At 32.1% G+C, this 8,313-nt stretch overlaps 1 pseudogene; it reads right to left on the bottom strand.

The window, feature by feature from the left end:
- Positions 1–1,951: 1,951 nt before the first annotated feature.
- Positions 1,952–5,356, bottom strand: LOC129301659 (probable serine/threonine-protein kinase PBL7; annotated as a pseudogene).
- Between the last annotated feature and the right edge of the window lie 2,957 nt (positions 5,357–8,313).

Genomic DNA, 8,313 nt, shown 5'->3' with positions numbered 1-8,313 from the left:
GCTGTTATGTAGGATACTTATTTTTCCATGTGAATTGCAACCTTCTAAGAATGTTCCTACCAATCCAGTGGCACCAAACACTTCTTCGAAAGGAGAGATTGTGGTTTCGGACTCCAGAGTGAGCAAGTAAATGTGACTCTGCGTGAGTGTGTGCGCCTCTCTTCTTATAGAAAAAAAGTTTAGATTACTTAGAAGTTAAATTTTTTAAAAAAATTCCCCAGGGAGCTCAAGTTTTTTGTTAAAAAAAATATTGGGGTAACATGTTTAATAGCAAATTGCATATTTTCTTAGCCTTTGCTGCACAAACTGCGATAACAAAATATTTGGAAATCTTGTTGGTCCTATTATATGACCTTTTCCTTTTAGCAGCGCCGACGGTAGTCGTTGAGGTGCTAAATCATTTGTCGTTTGCTTATAATTTATTTGGGTAACATGTTGGTCATGTTCCAGACTCAATAATAGAGGCCTCTTTCCACATATCGTGGTTGACCTAGAGACCTGCAAAATGTAATAAAGAAGCTAGTAACAATACATAACGTGGTTGTTGCCATTTGCCAATGGACAATGGTTTTGTTTTTCTTGTACGGACACATAAACATATCAGTAAGGCTACTAAATTGACTAAAAGAGTTAACGTGATTTATTAGGCTGCAATTTGCCCCAGTGTAATCGTGTTAGACTAGGTTATGGTAAATACATTTCACATACCAACAAGCATTAATTTTAATGGAAGAAGTTATGACCACTCAAGTACAAAATTTCAAAGTTAAGTCTGTGAGAATGTAAAAATGTCTTTGAGAGAGTTATTTTTAATTAGGTTCGACAATATTTAAATGTGACTCAGATAAATAACTATATAAAAAACATTTCACATCAATAAAAAAATAAGGATTACTTAGAATCATAAAATTTAAAAGTTAATATTTTATATATGTATGTATGTATGTGATTTTATTGTTGTTTGTGTTGAGAGCATAATCTGTTTCTCATGTTACTTTTTCTGGCACCGTCCATAAGTGGTAAGGACATTTATGAATTATAATGGAGGTTGGGAAAATCATACGCAAGGACCTCACTAATGAGAGCCCCCAATTTGAGAAATAATGTATTAAAGAATCATAGTCCTTAATTGACTTTTGTTTAGATGAAAATGTCTTTTCTTTTTTCCCCCTATCACCCACTGTTCCGAGAAACTTAAGGATACTATTACCTACCACCTAAATTAATTCATTAGGATGGAATTTGAGATCTCATCATAAATTGATTCAACTTTTTTAACTAATTAAACCAAATACTTCTTGATAAATGAAGATGTCTTTTGAAAAAACAGTACATATTTAAATTCTAGACAGTTTACTTGTACACAAATTATGCGCAATTCACAATTTACTTGTAAATTACAGAAGCTTGATTTGAAAATAATTTACCATTGAGCTTCTGTAATTTACAAGTAAATAAATTTTACATGGTTTACAGTTGAACTTGTATAACTTGTTAATGTAATTTACTAAGATTCTTGAATGTGATTTTCCCTACATTTTTTTCATCTCAATTTTATTTAGAAAAAAAAAGGATCATGAAACTTTGACATTTATGAATGTGGAAATTTTGGCATGAGTAAAAATTGGGCACCTATTGCCACTATGTTTTGCCTTTTTATTTTGGCCATAACCTCATCCACTTTTTCGTGTATGCTTTGAATAGGGTCTTAACTCTTACAATGTCTTTTATGTTTAAAATATTAAATAAAAGAATGAACTGCCATGCTCATATTTTAATGCAAATATTAAACATATAATAAACATGATTGAGAAATGAGTTGAATGTAAATTAAAAAAATTCATACGTAATATTAAGACTTCTCTCGCTCTCTTCCATGAGCCGTACACATCCAAAAGTATATGAAAAATTACATTCAAATACCCCCACAACACAATTAAATATGAAGAGATTTATTTAACAAATTGGGCATATCAAAATGGCAACTAAATATTACAATTGTGAGAACCATAATATTGGATTTTAAAAAAAAATCCATCACACTCCACCCTTTGAGGGAAGCAAAAGGGTAAATGGAACGCATCAACGAAACAATCTATATACAAATTCAAGACTTGCCCACATCTATTCCTAGCACTACTGAGACAAATCATGGCAAAAAAAAAAAATGTTGGATTCTTGAGCATACCTGATTTACAAAATTATTACAGACTAAACCAATTATTACTATAACTTTTACAGTTTATATTATGATTAGGTTAGCCTATCGGTCTTTTGCATGTCAAATCCACTTAACATCTTTCCCCAAAAACTTCAGTTTAACGACCAAAGAGGTAATCATCGTCCTCAAACTCTGAAACACCTAACATTGCCAAAGCCAAATGACCTTTGATCTCTGTGTTTGCTTCTTGTAACTGACGATAAGAATCAATGATGGAGCCATTCGCACGAAAAGAAGACTTCCTCCTTTTAGTGAAGATTTGTTCTTCGCCTTTCAGTATCGCGATGATCTCCTTGATGCTGGGTCTTCGAGATTCTTCATTTGTGACACAGGCTGCTGCAGCTCCAATCATTCTAGATATCTGGTTTGAGGATTTTAAGGTGCATTTGATCACTTGAGGATCGAGCAGCTCCTCAATGGCTTCTTTCCCTTTCGGAAGCAATGGTTTAGCCTGCCAATGAAAGCCAGACTAGATGTGAGTCGACAAGGCTCAACTGTAATTCAAACTTCAAAGAAGACAAAATTTAGTAGTTTGAAACAGTGTTAATATCAGAGAGACGTGTTACTAAGAGATGTAACACAATGAAGAAATTACCAAAAATGATGGTCTCAAGCATATGCCTTCTGTTTCTCAAATTGTTTTTTGTAATTTAATTTCCTACTGCCTTCAATATTCCATTTTTCATATCTATTCAAGAGGAATTGTCTTGCTTGACAAGACAGATTCTCTAAAAGAAAAAAAGAAGTAAATAAATTAAACTAGTAATGGATTTAGCAAGTTTTTATAGTTTGATAGGCTGATTTTCATTTTTGGTATAACTATTTTGCATTACGAGTAGCTCTTCCAGTGTAATTTTTTTTCCATCCACAAAATTCAAAACATTGACCTTGCCTAAGGGATATCGAGTCCCTTTCGCTCAACCCGAACGTAGTTAGTTTTCGTAAGCTGACTTCTTTTTTTAACAATAATCAGTACTTTCTGTCTGTTTCTTATAGGAGCTGATTTATCTTGACGTTAGGAGCTGATGCCATAAAGACATCATTGTTTTCTGCAAAGTCAATGAACAGCACAAGTAGGACTTAGCTTGTGCTTACAAGTTATGATTTTCTGGTTATTCTCAACCACAAACCATTTGAAGAATCAGTTCAACCACAACCAAATCACAAACCAGCACAAGTTTGCAAGAATCAAAGAATTAACCTACCCATGACACCAGATTCTCTTCTCCCGGTGGCCTTCTTGCTTCGATCGGCTTTCGTCCGGTTATGAGTTCCAACAACACCACTCCAAAGCATAAACATCAGTCTTATCTGACACCTTCCCATGTTGGAAATACTCAGGAGCCAAATAACTATATGGACAAAACAGAAATGCCGAAAGAAACTGATTCAGTAAATTGAATAAGAGAACAAATCATCCCAAAAAAAAAAGAGGTAAAAAATTTTGACAGAATATTTAAGAGGGGTCAAGTTTTTACCCAAATGTTCCTTTAACAGTTCTGCAAAGGAAATGAATCGAAGGTGCTGAAGTCCATGTAGCTAATCCAAAATCACATAGCTGTAACATGACAAAACAATCCATCAGAATTACTTGCATGATCTAAGTTAGAGTCTGAAATCCTGAATAGTTTGATTATAAATCTGATCTCAAAGAAAGCATCTAACCTTGGGAGACTTTCTAGAGGAAAGAAGAATGTTAGAGGGCTTAATGTCTCTGTGAACAACACATCTTTTGGTTCCATTATGCAGATAAGAGATTGCTTCTGCGATCCCAACTGCAACTTTATACCTCACAGACCATGGCAGTGGTGAATTTCCCTTTACACCCTTCTTCTGCCCTGTGAATAGGCATTAATGTTTGTAAGTATACCTGAGTCAGTGAAACTCATGAATCTGAAATGAAACAAGCCCACACGAAATAAGATTCAGAGAGAGGTAAGAACCATGCAAGTGATGCTCTAAGCTGCCTCCTGAGACGAATTTGTACACCAGAAACAAACCCTCCTCCGGATCAGCACAAAAACCCACAAGCGGAACAACGTTTGGGTTATGAAGAGAGCTAGCAATCATCAATTCTCTACAAAACGACTTTGCACTTTCCTTGTCTTCTTTGTCCAATCTCTTAATTGCAACGGCACTCCTCAGGAGCCCAATTTTTCCTCTGAAAACACAGCTCAAAGCCCCTCTTCCCAATACTCTGCCTGCTTATAAGATAACAATGAACTGCAATCTCTTAAACATGGCAACATATACAGTGTTTTAAGTTTGATTTGAAGTACCAAATGTTTCATAGAATAACCCAGAAAAATTGATTACCTTCGGAGAAATTTTGGGTAGCTGACAGGATTTCACTGTAGCTGAATGTGATCAGAGTATTGGTTACTGGATATATGGTTTTGTTCAATGAATATATTCTCCACCATCTCAGCTCTCGAGCTCGAGATTCACTCATCCCATTGTCCAAATTCACCATCAAAACCGTCGCAGCAGCGGAAGAGCTCATTTCCAAAGATTCCAGCTCAACCTGAGAACATATGTTGAATCTGAAAGATGAATGAACCGATTGTGGATCGGCATTCGTCGACTCCGCCGGACACCCACCGGACTCCGCCAGTAGCCACGCCTTGTTTTTGTCCTGACCCTGAATCTTCCCAGCGTTCCGCCGGCGACGAGGCAGGGTAATACAAGCAAACCCAATCATCCAGACCATTTTTCTCCAAGTGCTTCTAAATTTGAGCTTGTTAAAGTCGTAGTGATCTGTGGTTGTATCAGAAGCATTTTGTGCGTTTGAAGACTCCCAAGAATCGGTGCAGGTTTCTTGGGAAAGCCCCATTTAGAAGCTTATCCCAACAATATCACAGAAATCAAGTAAGGAAAGAAGTGGGGAGAGAGAATGACTAAGAAAGGTTAAAGCTTTGAAGGTAGTTTGCTTGAAGAGTGGGAGAGAATTTCTCAATATCAAAGAGAAGTTATGAACAAATAAAATAATAAATAAATGAAGAAGGTGAAAATGTGATGTTCTTGCTTTTGGCCTTTATTTATGGGAAGGAGGAAGAGCATGAATTGACTGGGTGGGTGAGAGAGAAGCAGAGAATCCTGCCGGTACGGCCGAGGAAGACATGAAGCATCACAGTGTTATGAATTCCGAGCATAATTTATGACAAGGTGAAGAAAGAAACTAGCCGGAATTAGCTGCTGTTCATGATCATTGATCACAGCTAGTAACCAAAAAAAAAAAAATAGAAGCTTTCGATTTCATGAGTTGAGGTAAATCAAAATCACACATTTTATTTTTAACTACAATCGAATTTTTTTAATTAAAAATACTATGTTTTAAGTTTATGAGCTTAATATGAAATTTTTAGATGGTAAAAAAATTATTATTCATATGTTTGCTTTATTCTTAATAAAAAAATGTAAATAAATTTTATAATTCAAGTCTTGAATTCATCATTATCATTGAATCAATATCAACCTAGGTTTTGTTAATATCAATATCAAGCATCAAACTAATAACAAGTTGATAAGCCATGGGCAATATAGTTTATTTTTTAAATTGTGGGATACATGAGATCCACCTAGGTTTTGTTAATAGGAATAACGACCTATGGAGAACAAATTTAAAAATAAATTAATAAAAATTGTAATATCTTCACACGGTACTTTACTAATTTAATTGTAAATGTTAAGATTATAAAAATAATAATTTAAAATAAGGCTTAGAATAATTAAAATTATTATTATCATTTGATTGCTTTCGAAAGAAAGGAGGGTCCTTATGCCAAACTTTTAAAAAAAAAAAATTACTGCCATCATTTTAATTAATTTCTAAGAGGTGATAAAAAGTGAGTTGAGGAAAATGACAAAATAAGGATGACATAAAATGGAATAATTCGATGTGATAACAGATACAGCAATCTGTGGAAGCTGATTCTTGTTTCGGGGCAGGGGATTTGATTTGAATATAAAATTAAAAATTATATAAATTAGCCGTAAGATGCATCCAATGGCTTTCGTTGTTTGGTGAGCATCCAACGGCTCAAACCCACGTTATCCCCTAACAACCCTTCATTACGGCCCACCTTTGTCGATCAGATCTCATTATCTCTTGTCAGAGTCAGACAAAGTAAGGCATTACATTATTATTAATATTATTTATTGAAGATTGATGAGAATTGGGTATTTGGTTTTGCAACCATTTATTTTGTTTATTATTATTTGCCCGTATCGGATATTATAACATTAATAATCAATTATTTGAGCATGCATGAATCTTAGGTGCATTGAAGAAAAAAAGTTGTGAGAAAATAATATACATGTGTGTGTGTAATGATTTTAATATTTTTGTGATTACTAATGAAAAACGTTCATATTTTAAAAATAAAATAATAGTCAATTAGTAGCCAGTTAATATAAAATAATTAAAATTAAATATAGAAGGATGTTTATTTTTTGTATTAATTTTAATTTATTAATGCAAAAACCTTCCGACAATTTTATCTCTTCCCTCATAATTTTATCTCTATTAGATGCAAAAATAGTCATGTCTTGGAAGTTGGAATCCCTATATTATTAGGACATGGTTGTCAATAACTAGTCAAAACATGCAAAATTTAGTTTGCGGCTGGACCATCATGAAAGAGATGGTATAGAACTATCGATTCTTCATGCTCTTTCCGTTTCTTTATATAGATTTTTTAAGATTAAGAAATATAATTATTATGTCAAATTTATAATTTTTTATTATGCTCTTAATTTATTTTAATAATTAACATTGTCTTGAACTCTTAAAATTGGTGTAGATAAGAATTTAATTGAAAAATATAGCAATTAATGGTAACTTAGCTTTTAAAAAGGAGCAGAAAAGCAGAAAAAAATACCTAAAAAGACGTATAAAAAAGGAACATAGGGAGCATATATTTTAAAATATGCATGATATACATTAAGTTGAAATTCTTATATTAGATTAGAATACTTCAAAATTTATTAATTTTTTATTTTAAAATTTATTTCACAAGTTTAAAATCAAATTTGATATGAAACTTCAAAATCATGTCCTACACACACACATCATAAATTGGAATATCATGATGATGTGGTCGTCAATCCTCATACCTGTGGGATTCGGATTTTACTACCAAATAATTAAATATGTTACTATATTAAGGGGTAAGGAATTAAGGATCTACGGAAACTTTAATTTTCTAATTTTTTTCAGATCACATTGATAAGAATAGGTCAATAGCTGATTTTTGGTGCATAATAGCTGATTATATATTATAACGACAGTTACCAACAATTATTGTCATCATTAGTTCTAATTATGAGTTTAATTTTTTTAATTTACAGAATATATTTAATATTTATCTCAACTTTCTGAGAATTCATTGATAACATTGTCACATTTAGTTGTTTGACATTTTATAGTTGGAATCCCTATCCCTCCATTTTAGGTTGAGAAGATACACATGTCGGAAGGTTTTAATACATTTATGTTTAAATTAGAGATGTTCGTGGAATTTTTAAAAAAAATGAAATTCATTATTATTAGGACTTGTAAATAATTTTTTAGCAAAAAAAAAAAGAGTCTATAAATTAACCTAACTTACCTTGTATTTTTATGGAAAAAAAACTTACATATTTGCCTTACATACTTAATATGCTTATTTTCAATTAAATCAAGATATATGAATCTTTTATAGATTATTTATTTTATAATAAATTTTTTCATTAATTTAATTGATATATTAAGATGCATCTATCATGATTTAATTGAATATAATTATATAAATTTAAGTAAATAAATCTTACCTTTTTTATTATGTATACCGATATGTTGATAAATGAATTAATGATGCGTGTGTAACTATTAAAAAATATTATTTTTTGTGAATAAAAAATATTATTTTTAATTCTGGAAAACAGAATGGCAAGAATGACACATCAATTTTATTTTGCGAAAAATTACATTCAACCATTAACAAAAAGATGAATGTTGACGTTGTTGTGTCTGGATAAAATTCTTATAAATTTTGTTGGAAATTAGAGTGGAGACATGTATAATTTTGATCAAATAAATAAGTTGAGGCATA

The sequence above is a fragment of the Prosopis cineraria genome, unplaced genomic scaffold (genome assembly GCF_029017545.1).
Source record: "Prosopis cineraria cultivar Desert tree isolate PC_DT_omini unplaced genomic scaffold, ASM2901754v1 PC2, whole genome shotgun sequence".
Lineage (NCBI taxonomy): Eukaryota > Viridiplantae > Streptophyta > Magnoliopsida > Fabales > Fabaceae > Prosopis > Prosopis cineraria.
The sequence above is the reverse complement of the archived record's forward strand: the minus strand, read 5'-3'. Positions and strand labels throughout refer to the sequence as shown.